The sequence below is a fragment of the Callithrix jacchus genome, chromosome 20, assembly GCF_049354715.1.
Source record: "Callithrix jacchus isolate 240 chromosome 20, calJac240_pri, whole genome shotgun sequence".
Lineage (NCBI taxonomy): Eukaryota > Metazoa > Chordata > Mammalia > Primates > Cebidae > Callithrix > Callithrix jacchus.
In genome coordinates this window covers 38,243,937-38,261,887 of record NC_133521.1, presented here as the reverse complement: position 1 = coordinate 38,261,887, position 17,951 = coordinate 38,243,937, and the positions used below count along the sequence as shown (strand labels likewise).

The window sequence follows — 17,951 nt, the reverse complement described above, 5'->3', positions numbered from 1 at the left end:
GATGTCTTGAGATGGCTTCTTAGGGCTGCTTTTCCTCTCTCTGGGAATTCCTGGGCTAGACCACACACCTAAGTGCACTTGGAAGCAAATGGCTAGCCCAGGCAGGTGCCTGCAGTGCTTACACAGCGCACAGGGACTGAAGAGGAGAGATAGGAAGTGTTCTGCTGAGCTTGGCAGTTCACAGGCTTTATGCTGCAGCAGAAAAGGGTCATGGCCCCACAGCCCCGCTGTGGCCTCTCCTTCTGCTTTGCTCGTGGAAATCCTCCTTACCCTCTAAGGGCCAAGTCCCGAGTCTTCTCCTCTATAGGGACTAAATCCTCCAACCAAAAATAATTTTCCCTCTTGTGAGCTCAACCTTTTGTATGTTGGAAGCTTAGGGCACCAAGTGTGCTCTTGAGTAGGGCATTAGTCTGCCTCCAGGCATGGATTGTAAAATCTAAGAATGCATGGACCATCCTTGAATTCTAGCTCCTAGCCCTGTACAAAGAAGGAAGTATGTTGGAGAGTCAGTGTGGTGTTTTGAAAAGGCCCTGGTGTTCAGATGTCTGCCGGTCTTCCTCTGTAACCCTGGGCAACTTTTACATTTTGAATCCTTAGTTTTCTTATCTATAAAATGGGCCTAAGAAAACCAGGCGTAGGTATGTTCTGACAATTACAGATAACAAAATACATGCAGCTTGTGTGCCCATTCCATTGTTGATGACTTTGCCATTGCTGGCTAGATAAGGTATCTGTCTCATCAAGAGGAGCTGGGAAGTGTTTGGGAGATCATAGTGTGTTCCCTGGGTAAATTCTCAGGACTGAGCACTGTGTTTGCTTCCAATGACTCTAAAAACTATGGACTATAAGATGCTCTGTTATTTTATGTAATCACCTGGTGAGCTTTCACATGTCCTCAGTGCCCAGCCCTGCTCCAGACCAATAATATCAGTAATTTGGGGTGTGGACATTAGTTTTTTTCATTCACTTATTCATTCATTTTATCCATTTTCTTCTTTTTTTTAAAGTCAGTATTTAAAAACCTCTTTAGGTGATTCTATTTTGCAGCCAAGATTGAACCATTGAACATTTAAAAGAAACACCTTGTCTGTTATATGACTCAGTGCTTCCATATCACTGGGAATTGTTATTTCAATTTGTCTATAGAGCCCTTTTAAACATTCTCTCAGCTTCTGAGGGGTCCATAACGATTTCCTCCTCAAAGAAGGGTCTCTCCTTAGAGTACTGTAATAGCTAACAGACACCAGAACTGAGAAGCGGCCAGGACCTCTTCCTGGCTGTGCCTGGGACACAGTCCCTAGATTTTTAGCCCAGCAAGTTCAGTGAGTTGGGGAAGAGGTGGACAGGGCAAAGGAGCTGCAGGTACCAGGACAAGGGTGGCGGTAGGGATCACGGGGGAGGGGACAGGGCAGCCATCTTCCATCTTCGCTATGGTCGTTGCTCAGCTTCAGTCCTGGAGAAGCTGAGGGGTGGCCTCGCCGGGCCACTGTTAGGCATGCTTGATTTCAATCCTGATTACAGAGATGATGAAATGGGAAACTGTGTGTCTTTTAGAATCAGTGGAACATGGTGGATCATGTGCTAGATGGTAAATCTGCTTAGAAGAAAGTGGTCACCAGCAGCTTGGCTTTGCAAAAGATGACTGGGCTCATGGGGACAAGGCAGAACAGACAGCTCAAGAGCAGTTTGAAGGGTCATGATCACCACTCTCCAAATAGTGACTAATTGAAGGACTTCCTCATCTGACACCATTTTGCTGCCCAAACCTGCTCATGCCTTGGAAAAGAAGCGTGTGAATCAGGGATGATTGTGAATCCAGGCACCAGCGTGCGTTTGCTACCTGACTTCAGGCAGACCCTGTAATTTTTCTGAGCCTCAGTTTCTTAGCTATCAAATGGGAATGAGTCACCACCTCAGGTGACTGTTGTGAGGATTAAATAAATTACTGCAGGTAAAATATCTAACGTGAACACTGCAAACAACTGGCAGATGGCAGTGATTGGCTTCTTAGTGCCCTCATTCTGTCACTGGTTGTTCTCAGTAGCATTGGGATTTTTGGTACTTCTTGTTTTGGCCAAGAACCGGGGGCATTGAGAAGGAAGCCCCTGACTGCCTGGGAGGAGCTGACATTTTCCTGGGGTCTTGGCAGAAATGCGTTTACTGCACTTAAGGTCTCTCCAGGATGAGCTCATTATTTTCTCTCTGCAGCCACTTCCTTATAATGAAATGATGTGGGTCTTTGGTTATTTTAGTCTATTCCCTTATTTAAGATAAGTTACCCCACTTGTGACTCTAAAGAAAGCCTTTCAGCAACCACACATGCTCAATTTCTGAAGCGGAAGGCTCTCAGGGTTTATTTTTAAAACAGAAACAAAATTACAAGTGGTAGCAGGATTCCCTGGCCACCCCACTGAAATCTTCAATCACTAATGCTGCTGAATGATAGTAACAATGAGTGGCGTTATCAGCTGCCGCCTGCACGCATTTATACACAGGTCCAAGAGGAAAATGCACCCTGAATCCCAGGAAGAAGTGCCAGGTACATGTTTTCCCAGCAGCAACATCTGTTTCGGAAGCCCCTTTGAAAGGATTGATGGGGGCAGATACTCCTGAGCAAAATACCCTCAACTTGTAAAGCATTGTCAGCAGAGAACAGTGTTCCTTGCTCTTGTAGAAGAGGATACCCTCATTTCTAGAGTACTTCCTGTTGGGGTCAAAGGACACTCGTGACCAGGTTTGTCAGAGGCATTTGTGAGCACAGGTTGTTTTTGCACTGCCTGGTCATTGGACACTACTTGGACCATGTGGTGACCGTTCACATTGATGGCAGGAATTGGCATCAGATCTGCATGACAAAACCCAGTGCTGAGTTTTTGTCTCTTTGCTTCCTTGATGTTAGGGAGTTTAGAGTGCCCATGACTGTTGGTGCTTTCTGGGATCCATCGTGGAATCCAGGCATGTCCACAAAGAGGGGAGACGTGAGAGGAACTGGGAGAAGGGCCCTCTGAGCGAGCGTTCCCCTCTTGGATCTGCATGGATACTGTGCGGTTTCAGGGCCTGAGAGATGGCTGAAATCCTTACTTACCACTTTAATTCTTTACTTGCTTGTTTCTGCCTGAATTTTGTTTTCTTGACCCCTAATGGCCAGTGGCTTTACAGTGTCACGGCATGGGAGAGGGGACACGGTTGGGAAATGACCCAGCCACAGGGAACATCAATGATGCATTTGAATCCCTTTCTGGATGATCAGGGTTTGGGTACAGAGATGCCAGGGCACAGCCAGGGCGGGACAGCACGCAACCAAGGCAGGTCCCAGCAGTGTCTCCGGTACCTGCTTGGGCTGATTCTATTGTCATCATCCCTGCACAGACAGACACAGGCTGTGAACAAGGTGCTTCCTGTCCTCATGACTACATAGCGTGACAGCCTCTTCGTTTCCTGCCACTATGTCTGGGTTCACAGGAGAGGGGGCCAGGCATTAGGGGTTCAGAACTGCGGTCCTGAGTGGCCTTGTCGTCTCCCCCGGGCAGCTTGAGGTACCGATACTTGTTTGTCTTAATTTTGAGTTGTTGGCTAGTCCGTATGTTGTAGAAGCCGAAACTGCCTGCAGAGCTGAAAATTATCCAGTGATTCTAAGACTTTAGTGCACATAGATGACGAGGGGTCCTTGTTAAAATGAAGCCCTGTCTCTCCATGATGATGCAGAAAATGAAAATGATGAGGATCATGACGATTCTGGCTTGTGTCAAGCCCCTACCCTGTGCTGAGTGCAGTTACTTAATACAGCAACGTGTGAGCCGTTCATGTTCCTAATCCCATTTACAAATGGGGAGACGGAGGCACTGAGCACTTAGAGGACTCACTCAAGACCCATGCAGATTCCTGCTCCTAGCCTCTTTCAGCACATATGGGGCAGGGCCTGGAAATCTTCAGTTTTATAGGTGCCTCTGGGGATCCTCAGACTCTGGTTTCAGAAACATTGCCTTTGCATCCACAGGATTCAGGGACTGTGTCAGTCTTGCTCAGTACGCGCTAGGGCTTAGCGTTGGCCAGGCACATAACAGGTGTTCGATACTTGCTGAAGGAATGAATGAGTACTGTTCTCTTCCAAGGAGTCCCATGGTAATCTCAGGAGCTGCTGCCCAATTCTCTGGGAGCATTAAGTTGTCAGGTCCAGAATTCATGCCCTAGTTCTGACAACTTTGGACTTACTGCCAAGAACAATTCTATCTGGCTTCCTGGTTCTGCTCCCTGGATCCCTGCATTGTTCCCTTGCCTCCTGAGTGGCCTCTCTGCATCTCTAGACCCCAGGCCCTCCCCTGCTCTGGTCAGTACCTCTTCTAGGGACTGGGATTCTGTCTCCAGCAAAGGCATGGCTGCTGGGCAGGCTTTCCGGATGCTGTCCTCTGGCCCATTGTTCTGGGTTCTCCATCCTGTGATCCATGTGTCTGTTGGGACACCACCTACCATCTGCTGCTGTAGCGTCGGGTGTCAGGTTACACTTGCCAGACAAGAATGTCTCCTTCAGCTGCATTCTTTTCCCTTAGTGGCCAGTTCTAGCTCCTGAGTCTGGCTGCCATCCAGCCTGCCTTGTCATGGACAGGTAAGTCATCTCGGTTTTAATATGGCCAGGTGATGCAGCTCTTAGGTGGGTGGGCTTGGGTTCAACTTCTGGCCCTTAGGGTGAGCGCTTTAATTCCCACAGCCTCAGTTTCCACACCTGTAAATCAGGTATGATGGTCCTAACCTCTCCTTGAGTGGACTGATGTGAGGATTACATGGGATTGTACACATAAGGTGCTTAGCGTGATGGCAGCCATGACACTAAGATAATAGCTCAGCTGGTCATCCATCTTTAAACAAGTCATGAATTTTAAGATGATTTTGACAGTGACGATTTTACATTAATATTTTAAATTAGCCCTTCAATTTTGTGCTGAGATAAAACAAAGGTCACTTCTCACTCCCTGTGCAGCCTGGTATAGCAGAAAGAGCACGGGCTTGGGAGACAGTCTTGGGTTTTGTTCTTAGTTTGGTCATGTGGCCTTAGGGCTCTGATTTAACCTTTCTGAACCTCAGTTGCCACATCTGTAAAGTGGCGATAGTAGCCCCTCATGGGTTTGTTAGGATGATTTAGTGACTGCTTGAGAAAGCACCCAGCATTGGACAGACGGCAGATGCATATTACATGTGCCTCACAGCATCCCTGACCTTGCAAATGGAGAAACTTATTAGAAACAGACCTGCCTGCTCAATGTGCCCCGCTTTTGCTTCCACAAACCACGTGGGAGAACTGTTGTAGGAACTTTGTCGCTTTTTGCGTGCCAGGGAATTTCTAGCATTTGATGGAGAGTCCTCCTGGCTTCAGTGTTTGCTTTGCACACATGCAAGTAATTAATCATTTATTTTAATTATTTATTTATTGTTTCCCTTTTACACATCCTGGCCAACTTCCCAAGGACAGGGGCCTTGTCTGTCCACTTCACTGCTCCATGTCCCTAGAAGATCTCATGAATACTTGTTACCTCCCAGATAGTGGAGGACATTGGAGAAGGTGTCTGGTTCAGTCTCCAGTTTGCCACAGGAGTTTTCTCTTCACAGTTCCTAAAGACGTAAAGCAGCCCTCTTTACCCTAGTGGAGTCTTGGGAACAGCACTGGGGGCTCTCAGTTGCCCCAGCTCAGGTCACCTCCATCTCCATCAGCCTTCTCTGGTGGCAGTGGCTGTGTTCAGTGTGTTGTCTTTTGAAGTTTCTTACTCCACTGTCACCAGGATATTTAGCCTCCTCTAGCCCCATTGCTGTCTTTTTGTAAGAATAATAATGATGTAGGAAAGAGAACTGGTGATATTTAAGATCATTATAGAAGACACACAAGGCAGTCTAGGACTCTTGGTAGCTGCTGAACATGAAGCTGCTGGGCCTAAGGTTGAATGGTGAGAATGGCTAGTCACCACTCTTTGTCAGCAGGGCTGTCTCTCCATCTATCCATCTGTCTACCTGTCCATGCATCCATCTATCTAATCCATCCATTTATCCATCCATCCATCCATCCATCCATCAACCCAATCATTCACCCATCCATTTATCTATTTAATCATCCATCCCTCTATCCCTCCATCCCTCCCTCCCATCATCCATTCATCTAATCATCTCTCCACTCATCCATCCATCATCTATTCATTCATCTGTCTGTCCATCTATCAGTCATCCATCTATCCATCCAATCATGCATCCATCATCCATACATACCTACTTATATCATCTATCCATTCATCCATCTCTACAGCCCTTCATTCAATCACCCATTGATTATCATCCATCTGGTCATCTATTCATCCAGTCATCCATCCATCATCTATTCATTCATCTGTCTGTCCATCTATCAGTCATCCATCTATCCATCCAATCATGCATCCATCATCCATACATACCTACTTATATCATCTATCCATTCATCCATCTCTACAGCCCTTCATTCAATCACCCATTGATTATCATCCATCTGGTCATCTATTCATCCAGTCATCCATCTATTATCTATCCATCCATCAGTATATCCATTCATCCACCATCCATCCATCCATCCATTTATCCACCCCCCCCCCACCCATCTACTATTCATCTACCCAGTAATCCAGTATTTCAGGAGCTGTGGTAAGTCTTGGCATATAGTGTGAGCAAAACCAGACATGTATTCTGCTCTTGTGATACACACTAATGAAGGAGTCCCACTAAAGAATGTATAATTATGATGCAATAAGTAATTTGAAGGAAAGAGCATTTAATGAGGGAATCTTAGTGTGGGGAGCCACAGAGGTGGCTTCTGTTTGATGAAGTGAAATCTGAGCTAAGAATAAGGAGTAAACAGTCACTGAATTCCTTTTATGTACCAAGCCTTGTTACAGTTATTTTTACCTGATTTGCATGGGCTAACTTTTCATCCTTATAATGATCCCATGAAGCAGGAATGATGATCATCCCCATGAGGAACTGAGGCATAAAGAGCTTTAGACCTCTGCCCAAAGGCATAACCACAGGTCAGCCTCAGAGCTGGCTTTTAGGCTTAATAAATCTGGCTTAGAATCTACTTCTTCCATCTAGGGATGGGTAGGAGTTAGAGGAAGAGGAATGGGAAAGGAAAGGACTTTCCAGGGTGCAAGGGCCAGGCACTGAGGTAAGGTTTGGAGGCCTGGATGATTCCATAGAGTGGCTGCAGTGTAGAAAGTGAGGAGGAGATGGAAGGTGAAGGGGCAAGGGGTGCAGGTAGATGTCAAACTGTGCAGGGCTTACCGACCATATTAAGAGTTTTACATCTCAGTTGAACAGTGGAGAGTTTTAAACGGGGAGAGGGAGTGGGGGACACAATCAGATTTTTATTATGGAAAATTCTCTGGAGACAATGTGAGAGTGGAGGGAAGAGAGGCCAGAGTGGTGCAGGGATTTTCCTTTGGAGGCTGCTGTGAGAGCTGGTGTCCTACAGCAGTGGCAGTGCCACTGGAGAACACAGGAGACACAACAACAGATATATCAGTATGGCTCCTGAGTTCCAAGAATAGGCATCCCAGGAGAGCAGAGCGGAAATGAATGGCAGTTTTATGAGATAGCCATAGAAGTAACATAAGGGTTACTTCCCTATGGCCACGACAGTCTCAAAGGTCCAGCAGGTTCAAGGGGAGGGGAAATAGATCCTGCCAGTTGATAGGAAGGCGAGAAAGGTCACTTTATTAGAAGACAGGAGATCTTAATGTGTTCATCCGTGCAGTATACCCACACCCAGCCATAGGATGGTAGAGAAGATTGTGTCAAGGTCCTGGTCATCCCCAGACGACTGAGGAATCTTTGATTAGAGCTCATCAAAGGTTCAGAGGGACCTTTTGTGCTCTGGGATAAGCTTTAGTATCCCAGTGGAACACCCTGAATGGTAACCATGGCTGTGGTAACAGTGTATCTGAAAGGCCATTTGATTTAATTAAAAATGCTATCAGTCTTCTGGATGTGTGTCTACAAATGGCATGTGACAATCTGATAGAGTCTCTTGAATGGTTGCAGACTTCTTCCCCCAGTGCACTGTTCTCACAGTTTTGAAAATTCATCCAGCTACACATTTCTCTGTGCGTTTATCTTTCCAGCCACATAGCACTTAGTAAATGCCTACAGTATGGCAGATGTTGCATGGGGCATTATGAGCAGGAGGAGAGGTAGAAAGAGCCACAGCCCACAGCATATCATGGGCCATACCCTTAAAGAACGCAGTCTCTAAAGGGATATTCTTGTATGAGTAAGCACGGCTGCTGAGGACCTGAGAACAGCTCAGACAAGAGCAGCCAAACACGAGCCACAACCTGGACCTGGAGTGCATTTGACTTTGGACATCTGTGTGGCTCTCCTCCTTCCTCTTGTCCCTTCTGTTGGGCACTAGCAGGAAGTCCACATTTGCTCTCAAGGAGGCTGGTGCTCCTTTGGGCTAGGTTTTACTAAGATTGCAACATCCAGGGTATATAAAATTCAGAGCCAGTCATGCATCCTGCATCCATCAGAGGAAAGGAAGTAGATATGTCTGATGGCAAATGGGACACGATCCTTTTTGTTGACTGCATTTTCTTCAAGCCATCCATTTCCCATTCATCGCAGAGCTGTGCACTGTAGCTCAGGGCTGTGTTACCCATAGGCATCTTTTGGGGGCCACTGTGGTTTGGTTTTCCTTTCCAAGCACCCTGTAGAGACCTACGGAGTCCTCCTTCCTTCTGCCTCCAGCACCCACCTTCTCCCACAGTGGAAGGAGATGCCGCTGCCCCATCCTGCTGTGGGGTTTGTGCTCGTTTTTGCCTCATTCATGTTTGAGAGTGTTCAGTTTCTTGCTGTGGTGGGGAGGAAACAAGGAGACGTGAGGCCCCACCAACACGGAGAGCAGCCAGGGACCAGCTATGTCGTGACACTGACGAATGGACCAGGAGAGACTTGGAAGGGCACACAGAGGACAGACACCAGGCAGTGCTAATTTGCACTGGAGTTTTCATACATGGTCTCCAGGAGATCAAGTGGTTCTGTTTCAGGGACTCTTTGGATATCATTTTAAACCATACCCAAATTTAATTGCATTCAATTAAATCACAATGGGTAGTGGTTTGGGGATATATATATATATATATATATATATTTTTTTTTAATTTATTATTTTTTAAACGTGAAGGGACAAATTTTAGAACTCGATCTCCTTACCGTCCAGCCTCATCTCCCTATAATTATGGCTTCGATGGTGTGAGTGGGTCAGGCGAGGTGGCCTTCTCCCCTGTTGGTGATAATGGATAGTTCAAGGTCCCGTTGAGGTCTCAATTCTGCAGTGCCATACTGAATGTGGTCAGCCAGGTTGCTATGCTTTTGCTGGGGACATCAGACAAGGGCCCAGGATTAGGAGTACAGGTGGCAGCAGTGCCCCTTGAAATGCTAAACTTCAGGTTTACTGAGTATTTATAAAGGCCCTCTTAGGGCCAGGTGTGTTGCTTTTTAAAACATTTAATCCTTAGAACAGCCATTGAAGAGAGACTGTTATGCCTACATTTCTGAAGAGGAAAGGGAGGCTCAGAGAGGTAGTGGAATTTGCTGTGGGTCACACAGCATGTAGCTAAGTTAAAAACCAAGGGCTGTCAGGATTCAGACCTTGAGCTCTGTCTCCCATCCTGCATCCTGCGAGCTCAGAGGAGGAGAAAGCTTTTTCCTATGGGAAATGTCAACTCTTTTATTAACTTCAAGTGTCGGTGAAAACGGGACTCTGTTAAGCGCTCAGAGCAGTCCCACCTTTGTCCGCTCTGAGGTGTGCATGCAGCCCTCCATGAGCTGTCACTAGGCTGACTTGGAGCTAAAGATATGCACTTTATATTGTTCACAGAATCTATTGGGCGGTTGATTTTGTTAACGTGAAAATGCCCCACTTCTAGTTGGCCATCTGCTTTGTCCAGAAAGTTGTCTTCCTGGTAACAGCCCTGCTTGAAACAAATCCTCCCACCTGGTTTTCACCCAGTAACACAGCCTGTGTGCAAGCACTGTCCAGCTTGCCAATTTGCAGTCGCATGGCACAACCTTTACTTTCCATTGGTATGTTTTGTCCTGCATGTCTGTGAGTTGCAAAGGGACTATTGTTTCCATATTTACAGCAAGCAGCAGGGCTGCAAATTAGTTTTAGTGACAAACTGAAGATTACCAGCTGTAGTTCAGGATTCAGATTTGTACTGTTACAAAAATATGTATTCATGAAACCAAAATTTCAAATTACTTCCTTCACGTCTCGAAATAAATACTGTGCTGGGTAGATGATATGCAGTGAAGAACTATTTCTGATTTTAAACAAAACTGAAAATTAGCATATTCAAAACACTTCTTGGTGACTTAGCTCTTAAAAAAATTTAAACAGTTTTTTGTGTGTGTCTGTGTGTGTGTTTGTGTGTAAGCAGTATTATAACATTAAGGAATTTTTTCAAGATATGTAATAGATCACCTTCAATCCTATCCTGACAATACAACTCAACCTATTACTACGATCCTTCCATTCTTTGTTTTCCTACTGTTAACCTGTTAACACACGTTTCTATTTTCTATTCGCCGAACAACATGTTATACTCATTTACTATTTGGTTACATAGTCTCTTCAATGATAATGACACATCTACATCAGTGTCACAATGAACATTTTAGTGCACACATCTTATTTCTGTTTTCTTTTGGAATTATGTCCTTAGAGTAAATTCTCTCAAATTACTTGGTTCAAAGATATGGACATAACTTGGTAAATATTGTCATATGACTGCTGGAAGGGCTGTACCAATTTATAGTACTGTGTATTTCCTTTAAAAATTAAATAAGCCATGGAAGAACATTTAGCCGTAAGTTCTGCTGTAATGTGACCTGAGTATTCTTAACAATCAGCCTGCTGTCCGTAATCATGTAATAAAAAAACAGAGCTTATGGAAAAAGGAGGATTGGGGTACAAAACTCAAAAACGTTGTCAGTGGCTCCGTGAAAAAAGGAATGGCAGTACAGTTTTGCCCTTGCAAGATGGTTAAGAAATCCGTAATTACTACGACAAATGTGGTACTTTAGCTTTGAAAAAGACTGAAAGTTGGCTTGCGGAAGTAGCTATGAGAAGGGCTAGTTATTGTGGGGTTGTGAAATAGGGTTGTCTGAAAGTTGTGGATACGTGTCATCCGGAACACACTCACTTGATGAATTAGGGCAGCTGGTGGGTGTCTGAGGCGTGAGCGCGCGTGTGTGTGTGGTGTGTGTGTGTGTGTCTTGTGTATTCCTCCATGGCTTAGTTCAACTAGTGCAGCTTTCTGCATTCATCTAAGTGCTTCTCATGGATGAAATTGTGCACAAGCAAACACAAAATTTGCATTGTGCTCAAATTATTCCCTAATATATAAATTGTGTTGGAACAAATTTGTATTTTCAAAACAGGAGAAGGCAGTCCTGCCCGCGCTTTTCTATTTGTATTTCTTCTTGTCTGACTGGCACCTTACGCTTCTGTTCAATTTGCAAGCAGGCGCTGTGTTGCCAGAAGAACATTTTTATTTTCGGAATGTAGATAGGTAATTGCCTCATGTTGCTTTATAATAAACAATTTTTTATATCTTTCAATATTTTCTATGAGGATTGCAGCAACTTTATAATAAAGATTTCATCATTACCAGATTCCTGTTTGCTCTTTCTCCGTGCTTTGGAACTGAGAAAAACTTCAACTACAGATTGAACTTCTAGTACTTTCTACATGTAAGTGGAAAAAAAAAACCTCCTGTGTCTTTTATTTATTTGTTCATTTTTTAAAGGAAGTGTGACTACCAGCTGATATTTATTGATTGCTGGGTATGGTGACGCCCTTTGCAGCTGGGTGGGACAGGTTGAGGTTTCTCTTTGATGGAAATCCTTTCTGAGCCTCATCCTCAAAATGGAATGGGAGGGGATTCCTTACAGGGAGGGCTGTGGCTGTACCAGGATGTATTAATTCATTCTTATGCTGCTAATAGAGATATCGGAGACTGGCTAATTTATTAAAGACAGGAGGCCGGGCGCAGTGGCTCAAGCCTGTAATCCCAGCACTTTGGGAGGCCGAGGCGGGTGGATCACAAGGTCAAGAGATCGAGACCATCCTGATCAACATGGTGAAACCCCGTCTCTACTAAAAATACAAAAAATTAGCTGGGCTTGGTGGTGCATGCCTGTAATCCCAGCTACTCAGGAGGCTGAGGCAGGAGAATTGCCTGAACCCAGGAGGCGGGGGTTGCGGTGAGCCGAGATCGTGCCATTGCACTCCAGCCTGGGTAACAAGAGCGAAACCCCGTCTCAAAAAAAAAAAAAAAAAAAAAGACAGCAGTTTGATGGCCTCACAGTTCCACATGGCTGGGGAGCACTCACAATTATGGCAGAAGGCAAGCAGGAGCAAAGGGACATCTTACATGGTGGCAGGCAGGAGAGTATGTGCAGGGGAGCTCGCCTTTATAAAACCGTCAGATCTCTTTAGACTTACTATCACAGGAAGAGTATGGGAAAACCCTGCCCCCATGATTCAATGATCTCCACCTGGCCCTGCCCTAGACATGTGGGGATTACTGCAATTCAAAGTGAGATTTGGGTGGGGACACAGCCAAGCCATATCACTAGATAATGGATGTGACCTCTCTACTTCCTGTAGAGTAGATGTAAGTTTCCTCCTATCCTTCCATTCCATTGCTGGATTTTTTCCCATAGACCTAACATTCTCCACAACCTGTGGGGCATGAAGGGTGAAAGGGCATCATCTTAGAGGAGTCTGATCCTCTGAGCCCTTCTGGTAGGAAAAGCATCCTGCCGTTCTTCCTGGATAAACTTAAGGTGATCTAGTCTCAGTAACCCAATACCCTACTGCAGAGAAAACAAAAGCAAAAACCAAAAAACTTCGGGCTTAAGAGGCATCAACAGTCTCTTACTGGAATTTTCCCAGTGTACAGTGATGGAACACTGTGTCCTTGTATTACAGGCCCCTTGAAGCTCCAACCCTTGACCTGAGCCAGGGTTCAGATAAACTCTGTTCTCCTAGCTTATGAGGCTGCCTCTCTGGATGCTGGACTTGGCCACACTTTTACAAACAGACATGGATTCTTTTAAAAACTAGGAAGGGATTATGACTTAAGCATTGGGTCTGAACACTTAGAAAGACACCACCAAAACACTGGAATTTGATGAGGCCATCCTGAACAAGCTGTGTGTTCTGACCCATCTGATGCTGTGTTCCCAACTGGTCATTTACAGTCATGGAACCAGAAGGAGCCCTCTGGAATGATACGTTGACAAGGATGGTCTTGTTCAAGGTTTTTCACATTTATTCTTTTATTTTTTTGAGATGAGATCTCACTCTGTTGCCTACCCTAGAGTGTAGTGCTATGATCATAGCTTACTGCAGCCTTGCTCTCCAAGGCTCAAATGATCCTCCTGAGTTAACCTCCCCAGTATAGGACAGACACACACCACTCCCAGGCTGAGTTAATTTTTTTTTTGTAGAGATGGGGGATCTCACTGTGTTTCCCAGGCTGGTCTTGAACTCCTAGCCTCAAGCAGTCCTCTCCTCTTGGCCTCCCAAAGTGCTGAGATTACTGGGATTAGCCACTCTGCCCAGCTCACACTTATTTTTATTATCCAAAATTTTCTTTTCTTTTCTTTCTTTTTTTTTTTTAGCATGAAATGCAATCCCAGGCATAACCATAATGGCTATACCCAATCCTAGGGGTAGGCTCTTGGTGCAGGGAGTTGGATGTGGGGTGTTCACTGCACCTCTGTGCTCTGAGGCGACTTCCTGTGATGCCTCCATCAGTCTGTAGGGCTTCCCAGAATATGGGTAGAAAATGTCTGCTTCCATTCAAGACTTATATTTTATGGGCAGGCAGACAAGTCTGTAGGTATGATTGACCTGAGTTTCTTGGCCAAGTAACTGAAGAGCCAGGTCTTCAAACACCCACCCCTGTTCTCATGAATGAAACTGGCCTCTCTTGTGCCTTCCTGTGGTGAAGATTTTCCATTGTGCACTCTTACCTCCAAGACTGGGAGCTGGCAGCCCCAAACCCGCCTCTCCTTTTGTTTCCTCCTCTTCGTGTTCCATGTTCCAGGTGGTCCCGGGACTCGCCCTCCTTCTTCTTGGTGTTTCCTATACACTTGTGGAGCATTTCTGGTGCCTTGACTAATCACTTTTGTGCAGGAGGAGGGGATAGTTTCCTCTGGGGCTGCCCCGAGCGGCTTGGTTGGTAACTCAGTGATAGTTGGTCACCAGAAGCCAGCCTCAGTCGTGAATTCCTCCCAAACATCAACTTATTTGATCCCTGCAACATGCAAATATGTGATCATCATTCCCAGTCTTCAGATGGGAGAAGTGGGGCTCAGAGAGGCAAAACTAGCTTGATCATGGTTTTATAGGGTAGAGGCCTAGTTTCAGGAACTGGTTTATCTTGTTCCAGAGCTTGAGCCCTTCACTGCCAGAGTTGAGTGGAGGGTCCAGCATTGCCCTCCTGTTTTTGAGTTCATGTTGTGAGGGTGGAGAGCAACTCATTTTTCACAACTTTTGAAGTTCTCAAGAGGTAACTGGCCTGCAGCCAAGAGGCAGCTAATGGGTGTAATTGATTTCTCTTTCTTAAAATGTTTTGCAGAAGTTTTAGTAGCTTTTGATGTTGGCATGTAGTCACTTGGTGGCTAGGGGTTAGGTGTTATTTTGAGGGTAAGATGCGGAGTAGAGAAAAATGAGCACTTTTCCATGAGTCTTCCACACTGGATGTTAAGTTCAATGGGAAGATGGACCATGTCTTCTTCCCACCCCTCTAATGTCTTGCTGTGTCCAGCCTGTGGTAGATGGTCAATATGCTTTTCTCACCTAGTAAATAAATGGGATAACTTGAAGGAAGATTTTGTGATGTTTATGGATGAAAAGAGGAGATAAACCATGGAGTGGAGAAATTAGAATGTGGGGGTTGGCAAACTATGGTCACAGGCCAAATCTGGCCCACCGTTTGTTTTTATAAACAAAATGTTATTGGAACACAGCCACATTTGTTTGTGTATTGTCTGTAGCTGTGTTTGCGTGACAAGGGCAGAGTTGAGTAGTTGTAACAGAGACTGTATGGCCTGCAAAGCCTAAAATATTTGCCATCTGGGCCTTCGCAAAAACATTTGCTGACCATTGGATAATGATAAGGCCAGTTCTCCGGAAAGAAGTATGGAAAGTATTCATAGTAGCACAAAGGCCTGCAAACAGCTCTTTGTTGCAATAGGAAGAACAGATTCTGCCAGGGGACCTGCCTGTGTTCCCTCACTTTGTCTTCTATGCTGGGCTAAAGCTTCTAGAATGTTCCTGAAAGCAGATGGGCTCCCCAGAAGGAAACAGTGGTTTCTTGCAGAGGCCTTGGCAAGTGGAGGGGTTCTTGGGGTCAGTAAGTTTGTGTCTTGATGACATTAGGACCCTAGCATCGGCACACAGTTCTTCAGAAGTGGCCTTTGGCAAGAGCAAAGACAGGAATCTCCCTGCCTATTTTCTCAGCCACCTGGCCCTCAGGCAGGGTCTTACCTGTAGAAGACTGCAAAGGCAGAACCGGCCTAAAGGAGGGGTTAGCAGCCGTCTTGCTAGGAGAAACCGATGCCACCTCTTGTCCCTGGTGTTTGGTGCTCCGTTCTGTCCTGGAGGGCATTCGGATCCTGACTCTGCATCTCAGAGGGATGGCTGAGCCAAGGAAGCATTTCCTGAAGTCAGTGTAGACGAAGCACTGATAAGCTGTTGGGTTGATTCACACAGAGGATCTGCCCACAAGGAACTCACCTAGTGAGGTCCTAGCTCCTACTGGATCATACGCATGTTAAGCCTGGACCAGGGTAGCACATACCTTGGCCAGCTCCTCTACCTGCCATACTCCTGGGCGGCTTATTTTGCTCTTAGGATCAGGATGAGATCAGGGTTCTCAACTTGCCATAGAGACCCAGCAAAGTCTGTTTTCTTCTTCCCTCTTAGTCTCATCTCTCAACTTGCCCTGCTCCCTCCTGGCTTCAGCCACGTGGCCTTTCTCTGTTCCTCATGCTGACCACTGACCACACTCCTCCTTGGTTCAGAGCAGTTTGCACATTCCATTACCTCTAACTGGAACTCCCTTCTTCCTGAGTTCCTCTTGCATGCCCTGTTCCAGTCAGTGGCAGCTCTTACTTCCATGCTGAATGTCACTTCCTCCAGGGAGCGTTCCCTGACTTCCAAGACCAGGTTGGTTACCTTGTACATACCGGTGGCTAGCATTGTTCTTTTTGTTTAGAGCACTCATCTCAGTTTGCCATTAATGTTGGTTGGTGACATTATGTATGACCATGTGCTTCATGGGCATGAGGGCCACGTTTGTTTTTATCCACCATTGCACCTTTGGTGTCTACTGCAGTGCCTGGCGTGTGATGAGCACTTGTTAAGTATTTGTTGAATGGATGATCAAGTGTCATCTTTGGTCTTGGTTCTGAGAAAGCGCTGTGGCTGCCTGGAGTGTTATATTGAAACCCAAGAAGAATATCAGTTTGCCAAGTGCTTTTGTGTCAATTCTGTGCTGAGCATTTTGGGTTGATCTGGGATGATTAGGAGTGTGTGTTGTGTTGATTAGCAGTGTCTGGCTTGGAAGAGGGAAGGGTGAGAAGGGAAAGAAGGAAGTTGCTTAATGAGCTTTCAGAGAGCACTATCTGATACAACTCACTGACCTCCTAGGACACACATTTTGCTCACCTCAGGTATTGGAGTTTTTGCTGGTCACCTTCACCTCCCAATCTTCCATCAACATGCACAGTTCTGCTATTCTATAACTCAGTTGCTGCCCTGTGTGTACTTTGGAATTGAGTATGAGGTGTGGTAATGGGCACACCCACCCCATGCAGCTGGGCAAGAGAAGGGAGGGCACTACTCTGCTTACCTGGGTTCCAAGTTTGATGCTAACGTGGCTCCACAGGTAAGGCTTGTTATCCAAGGGCATGCAAGGCCAGGTGTGGTCTGGAATCAGCGGCTAAGAGGGCAGGACCCTGCAGGCTAAGAGGGGTCCTGGTAGCAGGCAGGACTCAGGGGACCCTGTACCCAGGAATAGCCATGGAGGAGACCTTGACCACCAGGTGCAGTTCTGGGAGGGGTGGGTCACTTGTCCCTCTCCTTGAGCCAGAATATGATGCCTGGTAACCAGACGGTCCCTGGAGTACCCCACAGGGAAGCCCTGTGGCCTGAGCCAGCACAGGGTGATAGGCAGAGTAGCTGGGTCATCATTGACTCATGGGCACCAGGTTTGGTCTAGTGCACATTAGAGGAAGTCCAGGGACCACTGAGGAAGGTTGGCCGCTATAGTCCAATCCTGAATCTGGGGATAAGCCTGAGTTTCCGTGTTCATTCGTCCAGCGTTCACTGTACCTCTACTATGTGGCAAGTTGTGGGGTTCACAGTCGAAAGAAAGACAGAGCCTCTGCAATCAAGGAGGCCAAAGTCTAGCTGGGGAGGTAAATCAATCTTTAAAATATAATGCTATTCACTTATATTTATCTGTTCATAAAAGGTAACTTTGTAAATATAAGAGTATAAAGAAGATAATTAACACTAATCCTACTCCCTGGAGATAACATTCTTAACGTCCCCGCCTCTCTTTTTGCCCAGGTGTGTGTGTGTGTATATGCATATTCTACATGGTTGAGATAATTCTATTAAATGGGGTTTCATATTTTTGTTAGCATTTCCTTCTTTTTGCCTAGGGTGGTGTGTGTACATATATATTCCACATGATTGAGCTAATCCTCTAATAAGCTTTTATTTCAAGGTATATCAGTTGTGGACTTAGTGGCTTAAAACAGTAACTGCTTATTATCTCTCAGGATTCTGTGGGAGAGCTCTGTTGATTTCATCTGGGCTCACTTGTGCAGCTGGGATGGAAAGTCCAAGATGGCCT

General features: G+C 45.8%; 1 protein-coding gene across 13 annotated transcripts in view; it reads left to right on the top strand.

Moving 5' to 3' along the window:
- CDYL2 (chromodomain Y like 2) overlaps nt 1–17,951 on the top strand; it is a 258,880-nt gene that overhangs the window by 141,888 nt on the left and 99,041 nt on the right. Inside the window, exon 2 of one of the 13 annotated variants that reach the window (XM_078357812.1) lies at nt 11,685–11,763. The exons of the other annotated variants lie outside the window; for them this stretch is intronic. The gene's annotated coding sequence lies outside the window, so the exon portion shown is untranslated. The remainder of the gene's footprint in view (nt 1–11,684; nt 11,764–17,951) is intronic. 13 annotated transcript variants of the gene reach the window in all.